Source organism: Felis catus, chromosome A1 (genome assembly GCF_018350175.1).
Source record: "Felis catus isolate Fca126 chromosome A1, F.catus_Fca126_mat1.0, whole genome shotgun sequence".
Classification (NCBI taxonomy): Eukaryota; Metazoa; Chordata; class Mammalia; order Carnivora; family Felidae; genus Felis; species Felis catus.
This window is the reverse complement of record NC_058368.1, coordinates 85,254,639-85,278,392: the sequence shown is the minus strand read 5'-3', so window position 1 is coordinate 85,278,392 and position 23,754 is coordinate 85,254,639. Positions and strand designations below refer to the sequence as shown.

At 36.8% G+C, this 23,754-nt stretch overlaps 1 protein-coding gene across 1 annotated transcript in view; it reads right to left on the bottom strand.

The window, feature by feature from the left end:
• Window positions 1–7,430: 7,430 nt before the first annotated feature.
• The window catches only part of LOC123385087 (protein FAM71C-like), a 34,630-nt gene continuing 18,306 nt past the window's right edge, over window positions 7,431–23,754 (bottom strand). Inside the window, exon 4 of the mRNA XM_045056483.1 lies at window positions 7,431–7,943. The gene's annotated coding sequence lies outside the window, so the exon portion shown is untranslated. The remainder of the gene's footprint in view (window positions 7,944–23,754) is intronic.

Here is a 23,754-nt window from a genome sequence, read left to right as displayed (position 1 = left end):
AGAGTGATTTCAAATTTCAGGTTATAAGAAACACAAATTTGATATTGGTAGGTGTTGGAATGGCTAATTTTAGATAAGTGGGAATTTCCATTGTTACTTTTCAGTAGATGTGATGGGTGAATGCTGTAATGGTTAGCTAAAATTTATATCATAGAAGGATCAATGTTAGAAATAAGACCTTGTGTGTTTTAATTTAGGTTTTGCTCATTTTTTTGACCAAAATACTTATTTATATTTTCACTGACTTACTCTTATATATTTACTTAACAATGGGGAAACAAGTGAGAACACAGATAAATTTCTCACTTATAGGCATATCATTCACTTTATAAAAGAGTAAAACAAATTTGGATCAAAGTTGGGAGTTTTCATCATGATTGTTTATAATAATTATTCTGAATACAGTAACACAAATTGAGTATTTTAGTTAATAGAGACTAAATTCGTTAATTCAGTGACACAGTATGAAGGGCTCAGTCTAGCTTCCTAAAATCATAGAAAATAAATATTGATGAATTTGGAGGAAAAGGAAAAAAAAGTAATTGTGGAGGAATGTGTATTATTTGAAAGAGACTTTCCTGTGTTCTGCTACGGATGCCTTGAGGCACTAGCAATGTAAGGCAAACACTAAACTCTCAACTTGGGAAAATAACGATCCTTTCAGTTAATTCCAAAATTTTGCATTAGGTTGTCAATGAGTGAAAAGTGGAGGAAAAAGAAGAAAATCAGTGATTGGGAAAATAAAAGAGAGAAAAAAAATCCAAAGACCATGAATTGAGAGTAGAACATTGTCAATTTTTTACTTACCTGCTGAAGGTGTACCTCAGAGTTTTTATGAATGTACAAGTGCATGGTTTCAGAGTATTACTCCTTTATAACTTCTTGATTTGGATATCATTCAGGCTGAAAGTCTCAGAATGTAAAGAAACTATGGAGGGGAGTATATAGCCATGACTATAGAAGACTTTATAAGGACTCTGTGTAAGAATGAATGATTCAAAACTATGGAGTGCCACTGATCACATCTGCAGATTATTGGAACTCAGAAACAGGAGGGAAGCCTGAGTTCATTACTGCTGGTTCCCTAAGGGCAAGGTTTCTACTGAAACAATAGTCTCTAGAGAATAATTTATGACAATTCTAATTAAAATAAAAGTTTCCCAAATTAGAAAAGAACTTGTGAAAACAACTTTTGTAAGAAATAGTTTAAGCCTAATCAAAACCACACTCAGATATCACCTCACGCCAGTCAGAATGGCCAAAATGAACAAATCAGGAGACTATAGATGCTGGAGAGGATGTGGAGAAACAGGAACCCTCTTGCACTGTTGGTGCGAATGCAAACTGGTGCAGCTGCTCTGGAAAACAGTGTGGAGGTTCCTCAAAAAATTAAAAATAGACCTACGCTATGACCCAGCAGTAGCACTGCTAGTAATTTACCCAAGGGATACAAGAGTACTGATGCATAGGGACACTTGTACCCCAATGTTTATAGCAGCACTCTCAACAATAGCCAAGTTATGGAAAGAGCCTAAATGTCCATCAACTGATGAATGGATAAAGAAATCGTGGTTTATATACACAATGGAGTACTACGTGGCAATGAGAAAGAATGAAATATGGCCCTTTGTAGCAACGTGGATGGAACTGGAGAGTGTGATGCTAAGTGAAATAAGCCATACAGAGAAAGACAGATGCCGTATGTTTTTGCTCTTATGTGGATCCTGAGAAACTTAACAGGAAGCCATGGGGGAGGGGAAGGAAAAAAAAACAGGTTAGAGTGGGAGAGAGCCAAAGCATAAGAGACTCTTAAAAACTGAGAACAAACTGATGGCTGATGGGGGGTGGGAGGGAGGGGAGGGTGGGTGATGGGTATTGAGGAGGGCACCTGTTGGGATGAGCACTGGGTATTGTATGGAAACCAATTTGACAATAAATTTCATATATTAAAAAAAAGAAATAGTTTAAGCCTTAAAAACAAAAATAAAAACAAAACAACATACTCATCACAAATGCTTTTGCCTAGAATCAATCTGTTTATCGCAGTATAATGTCATTTATAATCATTAAATAATGAGATGTACATTCATTTTTGTTATCATCATCACCACCATCCTCATCCACATTATGACCATCACCATCTACACTTTAAAATTTTTATTTATTTATTTTGAGAGAGAGAGAATGAGCAAGGGAGGAGCAGGGAGAGAGGAAGACAGAGAATTCCAAGCAAGCTCCTCGCTGTCAGTGCAGAGACTGACGTGAGGCTGGATCTCACAAGCTGTGAGATCATGACCTGAGTTGAAATCAAAAGTCAGATGCTTAACCAACTGAGCCACCCAGCCACCCCATCACCATCTACATTTAATACTATGTATTAGTATTTTTCTAAAAATTGAATCTTTTTAACTTTACAAAAACCATATGAGATAGATTGTTTTATTTTTGACATCAAACTGATTATTGATTATCAAACTGAATTGTGGTAACTATTTTACATAGTTAATAAATTAAAAACTGTAAGAAAACTATAAAATATGGATTTACCTAATATACAGTATTTAAAAAGAAAAAACATTACGAACACTTATTGATTGATACATATTTAGATTCACCGAAGAAATACATCTAATCCATGCCATCAGAGGCATAGAAGTTACTCAAGGATGAAAAAGAGATACATGATAAATAAAGTTGCATACTTTTACATAGTATTTAAAGATATAATTTGGACATAAAAACAATTGGGATAATACTTTTGAGAGAAAATACCAATTAAAAAAATGTTTGGTTTACAAATGAGCAACAAATTGCTTATTAAAACAGAAACTTCATATATGAATAATCCAATCAGCAGACATCATCATTCAGGCAGGCATCATCATACTCAAATAAATTCCAGAAGACATCTTTTTCCTTGCATTGGACATTTGATACTTAATATTCTCAAATAGCCTGTTTTTGCCTTTAAATTTTTTTAATGTTTTATTTATTTTAGAGAAAGAGAGAGAGACAGTGCAAGCATGGCAGGGGCAGAGAGAGAGAGGGAGATACAGAATCCAAAGATAGGCTCCAGGCTCTAAGCTGTCAGCACATAGCCTGATGCGGGGCTCAGATCCACGAACCATGAGATCATGACCTGAGCTGAAGTCAGAAGTTTAACCAATTGAGCCACCCAGACACCCCACCTGTTTTTGCCTTTAGAATAAAGAACCAAATCTTACTAATCCGCATGATACTTTTCCTAACCCTCCTTTTTTCCCATTTCTTGTTCGCATTTTCTCCTTTCCCCTAATGTCAATATTACAACTTTCTTGAACTTTTTAAATTTTTTCATATTCTCAGACTATTTTTTAAGTTATGGTTAGCACAACTAATATTTTCACTTCCTGGAATATTCTTACTGCATCCTTCCACCTTCCCCAATTCAAAATCTGGGCATTCTTGTCATTTGTTTAATCATTTTTATATGAACACATTACCAGTTTCTCAGCTATGTAGACCACCCTGTATATGGAACCATTGCATTTTGTTTTACAATGCTTATAACACTTATTATTATTTGTATTATACTTTTATTCAGCTAATTGAACCAGATTATAATATCAGGGACCGTGTTTGTGTTCCTTATGTTGCATCTCAAATACTAAGCCCATTTTCTGACTTGCAGTATCAAATCAATAACTATATTGTGAGTGGATGAATGGACAAATGGATAACAAATTCAGTTAAGAAAATTACAGAAACCTAGATCTATTCTGTGGATGCTGAGTTTTGGGTGCCTAGAGTGCAGCAAATCTGAATTTGATTTATGCAGGGAAATATATAAATTTGGAATTTATGTCAAAGTAGAAGGATGAGAGTCATTACATATACAAGACAAGTAAAGTTGTAGTCACTGAATAGATTAACAATTCAATTCTGACACTAATTGGAGTTAGCTTCAGATCACAAGGGTTAAAGGCTCAGCTTCACAGACTACCCCACCTTATCTCAGAGGCCAATCATAACTAGTCCATCTCAGATTTCTAATTTCTGTCTGATTTGGCTACAAATTGGGAGTAACTACAATTTAAACATCAGGTTTGATAATTTACCAGAAAGGCTCACAGAACTCAGGAATTTACTACTACTGTCTTATTACAAGTATATTTTGAAAGATACAAATCAACTGCCAGCTGAAGAGATATACAGGACCAGGTCTGAATGGGTCCCAAGCACAATAGCTTCTATCCCCATGGAGTTTGGGGTGTGTCACTCTCCCAACACATGGCTATGTTCTTGTTCACCAGCCTAAAAGTTCTCTAAATCTCACACTTCAGGTATTTTTATGATGGCTTCAATACCTAGGCATGGTTCATTAAGCCACTGGCCATAATTATTCCAGCCTCCATCCCTTCTCTTCTCCAGGGAGGTCAGCGTAGGACTCAAAGTTTCAACCCTTTAGGCAATTTTTGGTTCTTCTAGCAACCAGCCCCTATCCTGTGATTAACTAGGAGCTTTCCAAATATCACTTCATTAACATAAATTCAACTGTACTTCAGAGGGATTTGTTATGAAAAACAAAAAAATGCTCTATCATCTTTATCACTGTTATCACTTGGGAAATTTCAAGGTTTTTAGAAGTTCTGTTCCAGGAACTAAGATAAAATCAAATATTCATTTCATTATTTTTTAAGTTGATTTATTTATTTTGAGAGAATGCATGGATGGGGCAGAGAGAGACAGAGAGAGAATCACAAGCAGGCTCTGCACAGTGCAGAACCCGATGCGAGACTTGAACTCAGGAACCATGAGATCATGACTTCAGCCAAAATCAAGAGTCAGCCATTTAAATGACTAAGCCACCCAGGTGCCCTCAAATATACATTTCTTAATATAAGTCACAATAACAAATGCTAAAGAGAATGCAGTACTAAATGAAAGCCTAAATACAATACAGAAGAGAAATAGAGATAATAGCTAGTATAAAAAAAAACTTTCAAAGATTTACAATCAAGCATAGAGTTTCCTGAAGGCTTTGGGGGTCACCTTACTGTATTAAATTTGAAAATCCACTTCTATTTATGGTTTGCTATAAATCATATCATGAAAAGTGGAAAATTTTATTAAATATTTTTATTCATCTTTGGATATTTTCAAGTTTACTTTACCTTGTTCTGATAGTTTTGGAAAGTATCTTGAATCCATCCTAATTTTAAAATAACCCACGGATTTCTAGTTTCTGGTTATGCATGTAAGGAATTTAGAAGTTGTCATTGCATTCTAATAACAAGTAAATAGCTGAACAGACAAAAAGCAAACAACCTCCCCAAAACAAACAAAAACAGAAGCAAAAAAGTTTTTCTTGTATCTGCAAGAGATGGGAGGACACAGGGCAAAGCTATCCCCAATATTTCAGAGGCAAACAAGTGATAAAAATGAGTCAAATAAGAACTAAGAGGACGCTCCTTTCCTTATTTCACAACATTCAAAGCTACAGGGAAAACAAAGAAACAAACAAACAGTTTGCAAACAAACAAGTTGCATAAAGGCACACAGACCTACAGGATTAAAAAAAGAGCCCAGAAATGAACCCTGATGTATATGATCATATGATCTTCAGCAAGCATATCAAGGCTACTCAATGGGAAAATGGTCTCTTCAATAAACAGCATTGTTAAAACTGGATAGAATGAAAAATATAAAAGAAATTGGTTGGAAACTTTTCTTACAACACACACAAAAATTAACTCAAAATGAGCTAAAGACCTAAATTTAAGACCATCAATATAACAGGATGAAAGCTTCATGACATTGGATTTATCAAAATTTCTTGGGTATGACACCAAAAAGGACAAGGAAAAAAAACACAAATAGACAACGAAGACACATTAGACTAGAATTTTTCTTCACAGTGAAGAAAACTCCCAGAGTGAAAAGGCAAACTATGGAAAGGTATAAGATATTTGAACAACATATATTTGATAAGGGGATAATATCCAGAAAATATAAAGAAGTCCTACAACTCAATAACTAAAACAAACAAAACAAAAAAAAAAACAAAATCACGTGAGTAAAAAATTGTCAAAGGAACAAAGCTGGAGGACTAGCACTACCTGACTTCAAGACTTACTATAAAGTTATATTAATCAAAACAGCATGGTATTTGAATGGAAGAGATAAATAGATCTGTGGAAGAAACTAGAGAGAGATCAGAAAATAGGCCATCATAAATATAATCAACTGATCTTTGACAAAGAAACAAAGGAAATACAATGGAGCAAAGATAACCTTTTTGACAAATGGTGCTGTAAAAACTAGACATCCACATGCAATAGAAGGAAAAAAAAAATTCCAGACACAGACTTTACATCCTTAAAAACAATTTGCTTAAAATGGGTCACAGACCTAAATAGAAAGTGGAAAACTATTAAACTCCCAGTAGATAACATAGGGAAAATCCTAGATCACATTGAATATGGTAATGAAATTTTAATTTTAGTTTTTATTTAAATTACAGCTGGTTAGGGGCGCCTGGGTGGCGCAGTCGGTTAAGCGTCCGACTTCAGCCAGGTCACCATCTCGCGGTCCGTGGGTTCGAGCCCCACGTCAGGCTCTGGGCTGATGGCTCAGAGCCTGGAGCCTGTTTCTGATTCTGTGTCTCCTTATCTCTCTGCCCCTCCCCCGTTCATGCTCTGTCTCTCTCTGTCCCAAAAATAAATAAACGTTGAAAAAAAAATTAAAAAAAAATAAATTACAGCTGGTTAACTTACAGTGTAATAATAGTTTCAGGTGTACAATTTAGTGACTCAACACTTCAAACACCCAGTGCTCATCACAAGTTCTCTCCTTAATCCCCATTGCCCATTTAGCCCATCTCCCTCACCCACCTCCCCTCTGGTAACCATCAGTTTGCTCCCTATATTTAAGAATTGGGGGGCGCCTGGGTGGCTCAGTTGTTAAGTGACCAACTTCGGCTCAGGTCATGATCTTGTGGTTTTGAGTTTGAGCCCCACATGGGGCTCTGTGCTGACAGCTCGGAGCCTGGAATCTGCTTCGGATTCTGTGTCTCCCTCTCTCTCTGCCCTTCCCCTGCTCATGCCGTGTCTCTCTCTCAAAAATTTATAAACATAAAATGAAATTGCAAAATAAAAAAAAGAATTGGTTTCTTGGTTTGCCTTTCTTCCCCTCACCCCCCCCCCCATAATGGCTTCTTTTCTTAAATCCCACACATGCGTGAAATAATATACTATTTTTAGTATTTTTTTCTCTGATTGACTTATTTCACTTAGCATAATACTCTTAGCTCCATACACATCTTTGCAAATAGCAAGATTTCATAAATTTTTATGACTGAGTATTATTCTGTTGTGTATATATACCACAACTTCTTTATCCATTCATTAGTTGACGGAAATTTGGGCTACTTGGTTATTGTTGACAATGTGTCTACAAACATTGTGGTGCATGTATCCCTTCAAATTAGTATTTTTGGACACAATTGTCAAACGAGCACGATTTACTATATGTGTGAAGGGCATTTCTGGACACAAAAAAGAAAGTGAATTATATTTCATGCCTGTGCTCAAGCAAAAATGTGTTTTTGTGATTCATGATATTGAGGATAAATTAATTCTGTGAAAAGAAAAAAAAGTCTGGTTTCAGAAGTGCCATTGAAGCCCAGGTTGTTTTCAAAAGATACCCTATGGGGATCTAATGGCAGAAGCCAGCCTTCAGCTTTGCACCACTCGTGGTCATCACCCAGATGGCATCTGAGGGGGACTTCACCAGCTCACCTCTGACGCCTGCACACCACTGATCTCTTCTGTGGGTTTTGTAGAGTCCATCATTGCTTTCTGTCACACTTCTATGGCTCAGCAACTCAGGCATGATCTTTAAACAGTCATGTTTCAAATAGCAAAGGAACCAAAGCTTTGAGTTTCTTTTGTCGTTTCGGAACACTGTCAAAAACAGAGATGATTATGCGCTTTCTTTATTCTACTAAAATAGTGTTTAAAGCCCAGCTAGTGGCCTATTGACTGATTTTACTATTTTGATTAAACCAGACCAGAAGCAGCATGGTCTAAATGCAAACAGAATTGGACGTACAGTGAGACCACGCCTTCCCTCTTTTTCCAGCCATTTTTCTGATTTCCTTTAATTTCAGGCAAGTGGTTTGGCTTCCCTGGATTCAAAATGAAAATATATGCCCATTACTTACCTTATAAAAAAATATCGTGTAGGCAAGAGAAGATTATGTGTGTTACAACCTTCTTTGTCAGAATAAACATGTAAAATACAAAAACAAAAACCAAAAGAACAACAAAAAAACAAATTAATATTTTTGTATTCTTTGGGTAAATATCTAGTCGTGCAATTGCTATATCATAAGATAGTTCTATTTTTAACTTTTTGAGGAATGTCCATACTGTTTTCCAGTGTCTGCACCAGTTTACACTCCTACCAACAACATAAGAGCGTTCTTCTTTCTTAGCATCCTCTGATTATGGCAATGACATTCTAGATAGAACATCAAAGGCATGATCCATGGATGAAATAATTGATAAACTGGACTTCCATTAAATTTTAACTTTTATGACGATTTCTTTCCTCCTTGAGCATATTTTGGCTATTATTTGCCAAATATACTCTCTACCCCTTCCCCTCTTTCTTTCCATTCTGGGATGTTAATAATGCATATAGGAATTCCCTTTATGGTATCCCATATATCCCATAGCCTCTAACTTTTCTTCCTTCTATTTTTGCTCCTCTGACTCCATTTCATTTATTTTTAAGTTTTTAATTCCGGTATAATTAGCATACAGTGTTTTGTTGGTTTCAGGTGTACATTAGAGTGATTCAGTAGTTCCATATGTCACCAAATGCTCATCACAGCAAGTGCACTCCTTAATCCCCATCACTGATTTCATCCATTCCCTCCAACCCCCCCAATCTCCTCTGACAACCTTCCCTCTGGCAACCATCAGTTCTTTATAGTGAAGTGTTTGTTTCTTGGATTGTCTCTCTTTTTCCCCTTAATCACTTATTTCTTAAACTTCATATATGATTGAAACCATATTTTTCTTTCTCTGACTCATGGATTTCAAATGACCTGTCTTCATGGGCAGTTTCAGCTCAGTTACCATATTTTTCAACTTCAGAATTAGTCTGGTACTTTTTTCTTTAATTTTTTTCACGTTTATTTTTGAGAGAGAGACAAAGCATGATCAGGGGAAGGACAGAGAGAGAGGGAGACACAAAATCTGAAGCAACCTCCAGGCTCTGAGCTGTCAGCACAGAGCCTGACGCAGGGTTCAAACCCATGAAACATGAGATCATAACCTGAGTTGAAGTCAGATGCTCAACCATCTGAGCCACCCAGACTCCCCAGTTTGGTTCTTTTTTATAGTTTCTATCTCTTGGTTGATATTCCTCATTTTATTCATGCAATATATTCCTGATTTGTTTATCTCAATGTGTTCTGTTTTAGTCTATTAAGCTTCTTTACAACAATTATTTTAAATTCTTTTTCAGGAATATTATAAATGTGCTTTTCCATAGGATTGGTGTCTGTTGTTTTTTGTGTTTTTTTTTTTTTCCTTTGGGTGGGCCCTGTTTCCCTGTTACTTTTATTTATTGTGATCTATACATGAGATTTGGGCATTTGGATAAACGATCATCACTTCCTTTTTTTTTTTTTTTAAACACTGGTTTTATCTCATCTTAACTAGGGAAACATTTTCTGATCTCTTGTTCCCACTGGTGTCTGCTCGCAGAACTGCAGCTATAAAATATTTTCAGTGGTTTCCAAATTTGGCCACAGGTCATAAGCACTCTAAATGAAGCTATAGATTATCCAGTCCTTCAGGCTGTCTCCAGACAGGTAGAATATTGAACATACAGTCCCTTCCTTGTTTCAATCCCAAGGCAGTTACTCTGGTATGGGAGATTCCTCCCAGTTTCACTGCTCACTGGGGACAAGGGAGTGTCACACATATGCATGCAAATATGTGAAACTTCCTACACTTGTGTTTGAATCCCTTCAGTTTTACATTGGCCTGTGTGCTATGGCTTTTCAACTTGTCTCTAGAGTTCTCAAAATTACTCTGATGCCTATATGTTTGTTAACTTGCTGTCTTTTGTGGGGAAGGAGCTTCTTAGTTTTTCAGCTTGCTGATGACCCTCCATATTCCAAGTTTTAATCTACCTTATTTTTTCTTCTTTTGTCCTACAGGTTTTTCTTCTTTGCCTACCGTTATATAATTTTTAAGGTGTGTATGAGATAAAACTAATGACTGAATTCTCAAATTATGCTTACAAAACCCAAACATCTCCCTTAGCATCAAGTTTGTGTATAATTTCAAACATAAAAACAATTAAATATCAGGGCGCCTGGGTGGCTCAGTCAGTTAAGTGTCTGACTCTTGATTTCAGCTCAGGTCGTGATCTCATGATTCGTGAGTTCAAGCCCCATGTTGGGCTCTGTACTGACAGTGTGGAGTTAATCTCTCTCTGCCCCTCCCATGCTCACACTCTCTCAAAATAAACAAAAACAAAACAGTTGTCATTGATGAAGTCTAAGCTTTCCAGTGCAATTTTTCAGACACATATCACACATCCCTTTTACTCAATTTAACATATGACGTTTCTATGATCTGTGTAATGTACAGTCATAGCACTTACATTGAATACAACGTTTTGGTTAAAAATATGTTTTTTTTAGACATATTATGATTAAATTATGATGATATTTTACAGGGAGACTTAGTCCCTACATAGAGAAATTCAAATGTTGTATTCCCTGAAGAATCCTAGACAGTCAAGCACATCCTGCCAAAACTATTCCATAAATAAAGATTTCGATGCTAACAAATACAGTGTTACCTCCCCCCCCCCCCAAGAGGTCCACTATTAGCATGACTGTGATATCAAGGACATTTTTATTCCTATTTATTATGTTTCTTATCCTGAGCAGATTTTGAATTTTGGTAAATATTTTTCTGCATCAAATGAGTTGATCATATGGTTTTCCCTTATTAATTCTGGTAAATAATAAATGACCTTCAAAGGTCACTTTGAAGATATAAGAAAACTCATTCCTTGATCAAATATCGATGTATGATGTATTATGCTTTCCAATACAGAGTACAATCATTGTTACTTATATCTTAAATACTTTTCCCTAGATTATTGATGGACATTGTTTTTGATTGTTGATATTATGATTCTTAGTTATTATTAAATGTTATTTAAAAAAGCATTATAAATATCTACAATAATACAATACTTATAAAATACTTATTTACATATAGCTATGTAAAATTATATAAAAATCTGTATAATTATTATTATATTTTGGTCTTTTGAGCTAATATTTTAACATTTATTCACTTTTGAGAGACACAGAGAGACCGAGATTGAGTGGGGGAGGGGCAAAGAGAGAGGGAGACGCAGAATCTGAAGTAGGCTCCAGGCTCTGAGCTGTCAGCACAGAGCCCAATGTAAGGCTCGAACCCATGAACCGTAAGATTGTGACCCAAACTGAAGTCAGATGCTTAACTGACTGAACCACCCAGGCGCCCCTCTTTTGAGCTAACAAAATGAATAGGGCAGACTTCTTTTTCTATATTTTCTGAAATGGTTTATGGAATAAAAATATATCTACATAAATATTCATAAAAATTACTCATGAGAATATGGAGATGTGTAAATTTCTTTGTAGATTTTTCTAAAACGTTTATTTATTTATTTTAAGAGACAATGAGGGAAGGGCAGAGAGAGAGGGAGAGAGAATCCCAAGCAGGCTCTGTGTTGACAGCATGGGGCTTGATTTTATGAATTGTGAGATCATGACTGAAACCAATATCAAGAGTTGGACACTTAACTGACTGTGTCACCCAAGCACCCTGCTGATATTTTAAAGATATCTACCAAATTAATATTTTTGTTGTATCTGTTATGATTTTTTTTCAAGGAATATGTCAATTTCATCAGTTGTCATTGTTTTGACATAAAGTTCACCGTGTATCATATTATCTTTTCAGTATTTGCGGAATCTGTAGCATGCTGATGGTTTTAGAAAACCTTATGGTAATTTGTACTTTCTTTTAGTTTCTCTTTAATGCTTATCAGTTTCCAACCTTCAAATAAGAAGTTTGTTTTTATCTTATTTTTCCATACTTTGTTTGTTTTTCTTTTCTACCAAAAAAAATAGTGACTTAACTCATTAACTTGAATTTCTCTTAGACAGTAATCTATAATTTGTTTCACTGGGCATAAATCAAGGTGTCACCATGTATACACTCCTTTCTGGAGTCTAGGGGATAATCCATATTCTTGTCTTTTTCAAGCATCTACATAATGCTCACATTTCTTGCCTCATGTCCCCTTTCAACTCAAAACCTGCAATGACTGGTCAATTCTTTTGCACACTACCATTTCTCTGATTCTGACATTTCTGCCTCCATCTTTCCCATTTAAGAACCCTTGTGATTATGTTTGGCCAGATAATCCAGGTTAATCCTTTTATTTTAAAGTACACTGACTAGCAACTTAAATCCATCTGATGCTTCAACTAACAACTGTCATGTGACATGACTTATTTAAGGTTTCATAAACTCAGATGTGAGTATTTTGGCAGAACCATTATTCTGCCTACCACAGACAGCAACATAAATTAATGGGACAAAATGTAGAAACAGACCCACAAGATTATGCCCAGATGAGTATTAGCCAATGTGCCAATCAATCAATGGATGAAGTTTAGCTTTCATAACAAATAGTGACAAAGGAATTGGGCATGCACAGGCAAATACAATAAACATCAACCTGAAGTTCACACTAGATATAAAGTTAATTCAAAATTGATCATGAACAAAGTATAAAATATAACTATAAACTGTTTAGAAGACATTTGGGCTGTTTCCACAATTTAGCTATTATAGATAATGCTGCAATAACATTGGGGTGTATGTACCCCTTTTGAATCACTATGTACCTCTTTGAGTCACAGTTTAGTGATAGTATTAGTATATTAATATTATACTCTATGTTAACTAACTGGAACTAAAACAAAAACTTAAAAAATGTTTTGCAGGGAAAAGAAAAAGGAAATCATCAGGATCTATGGTTGGCAGAATTCTTAGACATGACACTGAAGGCACAATCCATGAAAGGTAAAATTTATATACTGGACCTCGTCGACAGTAAAAAAAAAAAAAAAAAAAAAAAAAAAGTTTTATTTTTTATTATTATTTTTAAAATGTAATTTATTGTCAAGTTTGTAAACATACAGTGTCTACAGTGTGTTCTTGGTTTTGCGGGTAGATTTCTGTGATTCATTGCTAACATACAACACCAGTGCTCACCCCAAGTGCCCTCCTCAATGCCCATCATCCATCTTTCCCTCTCCCCCCACCCATGAACCCACAGTTTGTTCTCTGTATTTAACAGTTTTTTATCGTTTGCCTGTCTCCCTCTCTGTTTGTAACTAATTTTTTTTTTTCCCTTCCTTTCCCCCACGGTCTTAAGGTTCTCAAGTTCCACATGAGTGAAAACATCTGATATCTGTCTTTCTCTGACCGACTTATTTCAGTTCCATCCACTTTGCTGAAAATGGCAGGATTTCATTGTTTCTCATTGCCAAGTAGTATTTCATGGTATATATAAACCACTCATTAGTTGATGGACAGTTAGGCTCTTTCCGTAATTTGGCTATTGTTGAAAGCACTGCTACAAACTTTGGGGTACATGTGCCCCTATGAATCAGCACTCTGGTATCCATTGGCTAAATCCCCAGTAGTGCTATTGCTGGGTTGTAGGGTAGATCTATTTTTAATTTTTTGAGAACCTCCACACTGTTTTCCAGTGAGGCTGCACCAGTTTGCATTCCCACCAACGGTGCAAGAAGGTTCCCAATTCTCCACATCCTTGCCAGCATCTGTTGTTTCCTGAGTTGTTAATTTTAGCCACTCTGACTGGTATGAGGCGGTATCTCAGTGTCGCTTTGATTTGTATTTTCCTAATGATGAGTGACATTGAGCATCTTTTCATGTGTCTATTGGCTATCTGGATGTCTTCTTTGGAAAAGTGTCTATTCATGTCTTCTGCCCATTTCCTCACGGGATTATTTGTTTCTTGGGTGTTCAGTTTGGTGAGTTCTTTATACATTTTGGATACTAACCCTTTATCTGATATGTCATTTGCAAATATATTTTCCCATTACGTCAGTTGTTTTTTTTTAGTTTTGTTGATTGTTTCCTTTGCAGTGCAGAAGCTTTTGATCTTGGTGAGGTCCCAAGAGTTCATTTTTGCTTTTAATTCACTTGCCTTTGGAGACATGTCAAGCAAGAAATTGGGGCAGCTGAGATCAAAGAGGTTGTTTCCTGCTTTCTCCTCTAGGGTTTTGATGGTTTCCTATCTCACTTTTAGGTCTTTCATCCATTTTGAGTTATTTCTGTGTATGGTGTAAGAGAGTGGTCTAGTTCCATTCATTCATTGCATGTTGCTGTCGAGTTCTCCAAGCACCATTTGCTAAAGAGACTGTCTTTTTTACATTGGACACTTTTTCCTGCTGTGTCACAGATTAGTTGGCCATATGTTTGTGGGTCCAATTCTGGGGTCTCTATTCTATTCCATTGGTCTATGTGTCTGTTTTTGTGCCAATACCATGCTGTCTTGATGATTACAGCTTTGTAGTAGAGGCTAAAGCCTGGGATTGTGATGCCTCTCGCTTTGCATTTTTTTTCAACATTACTTTGGCTATTTGGTGTCTTTTATGATTCCATACAAATTTTAGGATTGTTTGTTCTAACTTTGAGAAGAATGCCGGTATGAAGAGGATTGCGTTGAATGTGTAGATTGCTTTGGGTAGTATTGACATTTTAACAATATTTATTCTTCCAATCCATAAGCATGGAATGTTTTTCTATTTCTTTGTGCCTTCTTCAATTTCCTTCATAAGCTTTCTATAGTTTTCAGCATACAGATCTTTTACATATTTGGTTAGGTTTATTTCTAGGTATTTTATGGCTCTTGGTGCAATTGTACATGGGATCAATTTCTTGATTTCTGCTGCTTCATTATTGGTGTATAGAAATGCAACAGATTTCTGTATTTTGATTTCATATTACGAGAAGTATCAGTACTAGCAATTTTTTGGTGGAGTCTTTCAGATTTTCTACATAGAGTTATCACATAGTCTGTGAATAGTGAGAGTCTGACTTCTTCTTTGCCAATTTTTATGCCTTTTGTTTCACTTTGTTGTCTGATTGCTTAGGCTAGGACTTCCAACACTATGTTAAACGACACTAGTGAGAGTGGCCATCCCCGTCATGTTCCTGATTTCAGGGGGAAAGCTCTCAGTTTTTCCCCATTGAGGATGATATTAGCTGTGGGATTTTCATATATGGTGTTTATGATTATGTATGTTCCTTCTATTCAGACTTTCTTGAGTGTTTTTAATTAAGACAAGATGCTGTATTTTGTCAAATGCTCTTTCTGCATCTATTGACAAGATCATATGATTTATATTGTTTCTTTTATTAATGTGATGTATCACATTGTTTGATTTGTGAATATTGAACCAGTCCCGTCGCTTAGGAATAGATGCCACTTGACCATGGTGAATAATTCTTTTTATATGCTGTTTAATTTTATTTGCCAGTATCTTGTTGACAATTTTTACATCCATTTCCATCAGAGACATTGTCCTGTAATTCTCCTTTTTTGTGGGGTCTCTGTCTAGTTTGGGAAACAAAGTAATGCTGGCTTCATAGAATGAGTCCAAAAGCATTCCTTCCATTTCTATTTTTTGGAACAGCTTGAGAAGGATAGGTATTAACTCCGCTTTAAATGTCTGGTAGAATTCCCCTGGGAAGCCATCTGGTCCAGGACTCTTTATTTGTTGGGAGATTTTTGATGACTGATTCAATTTCTTCACTATTTATGTGTCTGTTCAAATATTCTCTTTCTCCCCATTTAAGCTTTGATAGTGTGTGGGTGTCTACGAATGTGTCCATTTCTTCCAGGTTGTCCACTTTGTTGGCATATATTTTTTTCATATTCTCTGAAAATTGTTTGTATTTCTGAAGGGTTGGTTGTGATAAGTCCAATTTCATTCGTGATTTTACCTATTCTGGTCCTCTATCTTTTCTTTTTGAGAAGTCTGGCTAGTGGGTTATCAATTTTGGTTATTTTTTAAAAAATCAGCTTAGTTTCATGGATCTGTTTTTTTGTTGTTGTTGTTTAGTTTTGTTTTGATTCTATATTGTTTATTTTTGCTCTAGTCTTTAAAATTTCTCTTCTTCCGGCCTTGGGGTTTCTTTGCTGCTCTGCTTATAGTTCCTTTACAAGTACTTTTAGATTCTGTATTTGGGATTTTTCTTGTTTTTTGAGATAGGCCTGAATTGCAATGTATTTTCCTCTTAGGACTGCCTTTGCTGTATCCCAAAGGGTTTGGACTGTTGTATTTCCATTTTCATTTGTTTCCATGTATATTTTAATTTCTTATTTGTCTGGTTGACCCATTTTTTCTTTAGTAGGATGTTCTTTAACCTCTATGCATTTGGAGGTATTCCAAACTTTTGCTTGTAGTTTGTTTCAAGTTTCATAGCATTGTTATCTGAAATGTGCATGGTATGATGTCAATTCTTTTATATTTATTGAGAGCTGTTTTGTGACGCAGTATGTGATCTATCTTGGAGAATGTTCCATGAGCACTCAAGAAGAATGTATATTCTGCTTTGGGATGAAAAGCTCTGAATATATCTGTCAAGTCCATCTTGTCCAGTGTATCATTCTGGGCCATTGTTTCCTTGTTGATTTTCTGTCTAGATGATCTGTCCATTGTTGTAAGTGGAATATTAAAGTCCCCTGCAATGACCACATCCTTACCAATAAGATTGCCTATATTTGTGATTATTGTTTTATATATTTGGGTTCCTCCAAATTGAGTGCATAAACATTTATAATTGTTAGTTCTTCTTGATGGATACACCCCATGATATGGGGTGATGATAATGATGATAATGATGATGGGGTGATAAATGATGATATAATGCTCTTCTTCATCTCTTGTTATAGACTTTATTTAAAATCTAGTTTGTCTGTTATCAGTGTTATCAGTGTGGCTACTCAAGCTTTTTCTTGACTTCCAGTAGATAGATGCAGTCACAGTGAGGTTCTCCAGCTCCTCACTTTCGATCTGAAGGTGTCCTCAGGTCTAAAATGTGTCTCTTGTAGACAGCAAATAGATGGGTCTTGTTTTTTTTTTTTTTTTTTTAATCCATTCTGTTACCCTACGTCTTTTGATTGGAGTGTTTAGTCCATTTACATTCAGTGTTATTACTGAGAGATAAATGTATTGTCATTATGCTATCTATAGGATTCCTGCTTGTCGTGATAACTCTGGTCCTTTGTAGTCTTTGCACATTCTACTGGTCCTTTGTAGTCTTTGCACATTCCACTCACAGAGTCCTCCTTATGATCTCTTGTAGGGCTGGTTTAGTGGTGATGAACTCCTTCAGTTTCTTTTTTTTGGGGGGGCGGTGTGGGGGGAACTTTTATCTCTCTTTCTGTTCTGAATGACAGCCTTACTGGATAAAGGATTCTTGGCGGAATCTTTTTTTTTTTTTTTTTCATTTTCAGCACATTGAATATTTCCTGCCACTCACATTGGCCTGCCAAGTTTCAGTGGATATGTCTGCTACTACTACCCTTATGTGTCTACCCTTGTATGTTAAGGATCATTTTTCCCTAGCTGCTTTCAGAATTATCTTTTTATCTTTGTATTTTTCCAGTTTCACTATGATATGTTGTGCAGAAGATCAATTCAAGTTACCTCTGAAGGGAGTTTTCTGTGCCTCCTGGATTTCAATGTCAGTTTCCTTCCCCAGATCTGGGAAGTTCTCAGCTATGATTTGTTCAAGTAAACCTTTGACTCCTTTCTCTTCTTCTTCTGGAACTCCTATCATATGGATATCATTCCGTTTCAGTGAATCACTTAAGTTTTCTAATTTTCCCCTCATGGTCTAGAATTTTTTTATCTCTTTTTCTGCTTCATCTGTTTCCAAAATTTTATCTTCTATTTCACGTATTCTCCCCTCTGCCTCTTAAATCCTCACCATGACTGCATCTAGTTTATTTTGCACCTCATTTACATTTCTTCATTCAACATGACTGCTTTTTTTAGTTCCTTGATCTCTTCAGCAATAGATTTTCTGCTGTCTTATATGATCTTTGTCAAGCCCAGTGACTACTCTTATGACTACTAATGTTAAATTCTTGATCAGATATATTGTTTATATCTGATTTGAGCAATTCTTTAGCTGTCATTTCTTCCTGGAATTTCTTTTGAGGAGAATTATTCTGTTTCATCACTTTCCCTAGTTTTCTGTTCCTTATGTGTGTTAAAATCCTTTTATGTGCCCTGCACATGAAAGCCCTACTATATTAAAGAGGGGTCACACACTGTCTAGGACCTGGCCCTTCAGGAGGTGATTTTTGGAGAGCATTGCTTGCTTTCTGCTTTTGTGACTTTGGTTGCCTTATCTTCCTACTTGTAGTAATGTTTTGGACCTTCCACCAGGTGTGCTTTGATTGGTTTTTTTGAAGTAGCCCTGGGGGAAATTTTTTTTAAAAATAAAAGGTGGGGTGGTGGTGATGGAAGAGCCTTATCTCATACAAAGACAGAAATGATAGGGTGGGGGAAAATAATAAAATAAAATAAAATAAAATAAAATAAAATAAATAAAATAGACCAGGTAGAGAAACTATATGGCTTAATCCAGAGACAGAGAGAAAAATAAAGAAGATATAGAACAGGTGTAAAGAGACTAGATTATATATGTCTGCTTAAACAAACCAACAACCAGAATAACCAGACTGAAGGAGGGAAGAAATAAGGATAAAAGGAAGAAAAAAGTATACATATAATAAAAATTGTCCAAGAATTAAATCAAGATATGTGAAACCGCTGGGAGCCTTGGAACCGGTACAGTGCTGGTCTGGAGGAGGGGCTGTCTGGTTCCTCAGGGTCAATCCTGCTCCAGTAGATAAGCAGTTACCAGGTGTGGAGGGACATGGTTTGGTGTAGACAGTTACAGCCTCCACAGTGGGCCCGTTGGATGCTCCCTGAAGCCTTACTTTGTTGGTGATGGGGAGAAATTGGGAACACCCTAGTTTCTATCCTTCCTGGATTGGGTGTCCCAAACCACTGTGTTCAGGCCATCCTCACAGTGCCACGGGTGTGAATGAGGCAGTTTGTCCCATTCTGCCAACTCCCGTGCCTCCTTGGTGCTGGGCTGGAATTCAAACCCCAGTGTCTTAAAGGGTCCTGCTCTGCATGCCCTGGTTCCAGGAAAGTGCTGCTCCACCTGCCCATAAATGGCCTCTGGATGGCGGGCACAGGGAGTGTCCTTTGTCCTTGTAATCACTATATACCTTCTTCCCACCGCACTCAGGGGAGGGGATTGCTTTCTCCCACTGCGGACTACGCATCTGAACTAGTTACTGAGCCCAGGGCTGGCTCCCCTCTTCCCGAGATGCATGAACATGGCAGCCGGCCCCAGTTCTGGAGAAAGCCCCGCAGTTAGAGAATGGATCTTTCTCTGTCCTGGTCCATGGGATACAATCCTACACTTCCACAGCCTCTCTTTCACTTCCCTTTGTCTCTCCACAGAAGGGGATCCCTCCCCTCTGTGCCTAGGTCACCTGTTCTGTCTCTCTCAGTTCACAATCATATACCTATGGCCTCCAAGTTGTCCCCATGGGCCCCTGGAGACATCTCTGTCTCTCTGCAGCCCAGACTCTTGGAATTCAAAGTCCTTTGGCCTCAACATTGCTGTGTTTGAGGAACTAAGGAACTTCAGGTCCTCCTACTTCTCTGCCATATTGGACTCCCCTTCAAAAATTTTTACATAAAATATGTTATGATGATAATAAAAAAACAAAGTGCAGGTGGAAGAAAATATTTGCAATGTATCTGATAAACCATGTAACTCTAGAAAACAGACAAAACATGAGCATACATTTCATTTTAAAGAGAATATGGAGATGAAAAATAAACATGTGAAAAGATGTTCAACTACCTTCAGCCTAAGGGAAATGCAAATTAAAAATACATTGAGATATTACTACAGATCAATTAGAATTGCTAAACTAAAAAAGATTGACAACACAGAGTGAGGATAGGTGCAGAGAATCTTGATCATTCATACAGTTCTGGTTGGAATATAAAATGATCAATCCATCCTGGAAAATGGTCTGGAAGTTTCTTAGACTGATCAGGCAATTTCACTCCTTAGTATTTGTCTCGAAGATATGAAAATTTAGGTCCCAACTAAAACTTATAAAAGAATGTTCAAAAAAGTTTTGTTTGTAATAATCTCATAACTAGAATAGACTGTATATCTTTCAACAGATGAAATGTTAAACAAATATTATAATACATACAATGGAATAATGTTCATCAGTAAAAATAAACTATTAATAAACACAAAATTTGATGGTTTTCATGGAATTTATGTTGAGTAAAAAGCCAATCCCAAAAGTTTACACACTGTAAGATTCTGTACGTGAATAAGAATTTTGAAATGACATTTTAGAAATCATCAGATTAGTGACCGCAGGGACTTAGTGACATTGTTAGGATGATGTTGAGTGGATATGTTTATAAAATGGCAACACAGTACATCCAAATGTTGGTGGTACTAACATTATCTTGTCTATGGTTGTGGGTATTCAAGAATAAATGCATAAAAAGTATATAGAATTTAATACATATAAAAACCTGTTGAAACTTGAATATCATTGATGAATTTTATTAATGTCAATATTCTGGTTGTGATACTATAGTTTTTCCAAATAACACTAGGGGACACTGGGCTAAATGTACAAGGGATTCTTTGTATTATTTCTTTAAAAAATCATTTCAATATTTTTTTTCTTTAATTAAAAATGAGTATTACTACAAAACTACTCTATCATGTTAACCATCAAGGTAGATACTACATTTAGAGAGAAGGAGAAGGTTTATAATCAGTATATGACAAAATGTTCATTAAAAAACCTCGGGATGCCTGGCTGACTAAGTTAAGTGTCTGACCCTTGATTTCACTTCAGGCCCCAATTTATGTTGGGCTCTGTTCTTGAGAGTGTAAAGCCTGCTTGGGATTCTCTCTCTCCCTCTTTCTCTGCCCCTCCCCTGCTTTCTCTCTCTCTCTCTCTCTCTCTCTCTCTCTCTCTCTCTCTTTCTCTCTCAGAGGTGAGATGAGGATCCTGAACACTGGAAACCTGGGCTTGTAGTCTCTTTTTCTGCCACTGTGTCTGTCTAAGGCAATGACAGCTGTGACCTCAAACACACTGCAGGAAATACTCATATTCAACACCTGCCAACTGGGTCAATATTACTTCCATGACCTGGTTTTAACTGTCCTCAAAACATGGCAGCAGTTTTCTAATCCCTCTTCTTCTCATCCAAGTAAACTTATTGTAGACTCATCTACATCAATGTATTACTTTAGTTGCCAAGTTAATAACCAAAAAATGGGTGAACTCATGGTCACAAACACCCAGGAGACCATGGGTTGGTCTTCATAATTCTATGCTCATTAAATGAGCCTTTATTGACTTTAAATTGTCTAATATAGATAAATAATTCACCACTGACTAAAATTTAGTGCATAATTCTTAATACTGATGCATATAAATCGTGACATCACTGTCCTATGATATTTATTTTCCTAGGGAAAAACATGTTCTCCAATATAATGAAAGACTGCAAACTTTAAGTAACTGTAACTTTTGTTAAGGGATTGATTCTTTTGCCCAAGGCATAGCTCCTGGTTCATCTTTCTGAGGGAACTACAACCAGTAACTGAATGTTTGGTACATTTTCTAATTTCCTGACAACCAACAAGGAAACTGACAGTGACCTTCCAAGTCTAAGGAACAAAACACATGTGCATAAGTTACACCGGCAATTCCCTTCCTTCTACCTGTCCTCTTAGATCAATATATGACCTGGTTGTAACATTAACCCTCCTCAGATTCTAAAACAATAAAAATACACTATATTTCCCAGATCCACTTGGTAGATCCTCCTGAAATTAACCCTAGTATTTTGTATTCCTAAAAGTAAAACATACACTGAAAACTTCTACGAAATAATGTGAAGTTTTACAAAATATTATAAAGCAATCACTCATTTAATGACCACATATCTTAACTTTGTAATCAGCATTCTTTTAATTTTTTTCAAAATTTTTTCATTAGGCATATATCTTTAAAAATATAGTTGACAGACACCCAAATGGCTCAGGCAGTTGACTGTTGGTTTCTGTTCAGATCATGATCTCACAGCCATGGGAATGAGCCCCATGTGAGGCTCTGCAGTGACAACATGGAGTCTGCTTGAGATTCTCTCTCTCTTCCTCTCTCTGCCCCTTCCCCACTCACACACACACACACACACACTCTCACTCTCTCCCTGTCACTCTCTCTTTCTCAAAGTAAATAAATAAACTTAAAAAAAGAAGTATTTTAAAATATTTAAAAATATATATATAGTTGACTTTCATTTCGTTGGCCCAGATTTCCTTCCCTGGACTCAGCCATGTCACTTACTTGGGCCACTGGAAGTTAGTGGAAGTTATGTAGAGGGTTGGAAATTACCTATGCAAGCACACTTGCTTGTTTCTGCCTCTATCACTCTTATGGACAACCCCAGGTAAGTCTGCTGGACTCAGAGGTAACTAGAGAAATGCAGGACAAAGCTTTCACAGATAAGTTTCTTCAGCCCAGTTCATAACAGACCATGGTCTAAAGTCAACTCACAGATACAGGAGAAAGTCAAATGGATGGCAGCATATGACTTAGCCCAACCTAATCTGGAAGCACCACCCACTCACATCTAGTGTAGGTCAGCTAACCACAGGCCTTAGCAGGAAGACCCATGACTTGTGGCAGTGCCTGGTTTCATCTACCTGCATCAGTGCTGCCAGCACAGCTAGTGGTATTAACCCATTCCCTGTCCCAAACCTGCTGACTATAGAATCCACTCATCACCTGACCTCATCACCAACCCACACCAGGAGGCAACAGGTGGACCCCTCTTCTCACCTATGTTCCCTCTCCTGGTGCTTAACCTGACACCCCCCATTTCTACATCCAGTGGCAAGAGAAAGCAGGAAGGCACCAGTGTCTTTGGCCCTCCAGTCCAAGGCAGGGAGCCATACATATGAAGACACACCTGCATCTCCACCTAGCAACAGAATATGATCCAGGCAAGGGAACCAGTGGCCTTCCACCCACCCCAGCAAGGAATCAGGACTAGGGTCTCCTAACTCTCCACCTAGACCCTGTGGCTTTTGCCCTCTTCTGGGTAACAGAAGAGAATACAAGTCAGCACTTCTCTCCTCCAGGAACAACAGCAGAGAAAGAGTGCAAACTCATAAGCACAGAGTACCTGGAGATGAGAGCAGCAGAAATATCTTCCATCCCCCAAGTCCATCATCCCTCAAATACCATATAATATTACCAAATAGCAATGGCAGTAATCCAAAGTAGGCTTTGGATGCTATACTTAAATATGGTACAAATATCAGCTAGAACAGAAGACTAGAACAGGCTGTAACATAAGCCCAAAAGCCCAGTATACAACTGGAAACTCCTCTTCATACCAGGAAACAGAAAAATCAAAAATATAAGAAAGGTCAATCAACCAATTTGAATACTAAGACGAATCATCTGTTGAAATTATCTGAAAAAATAATT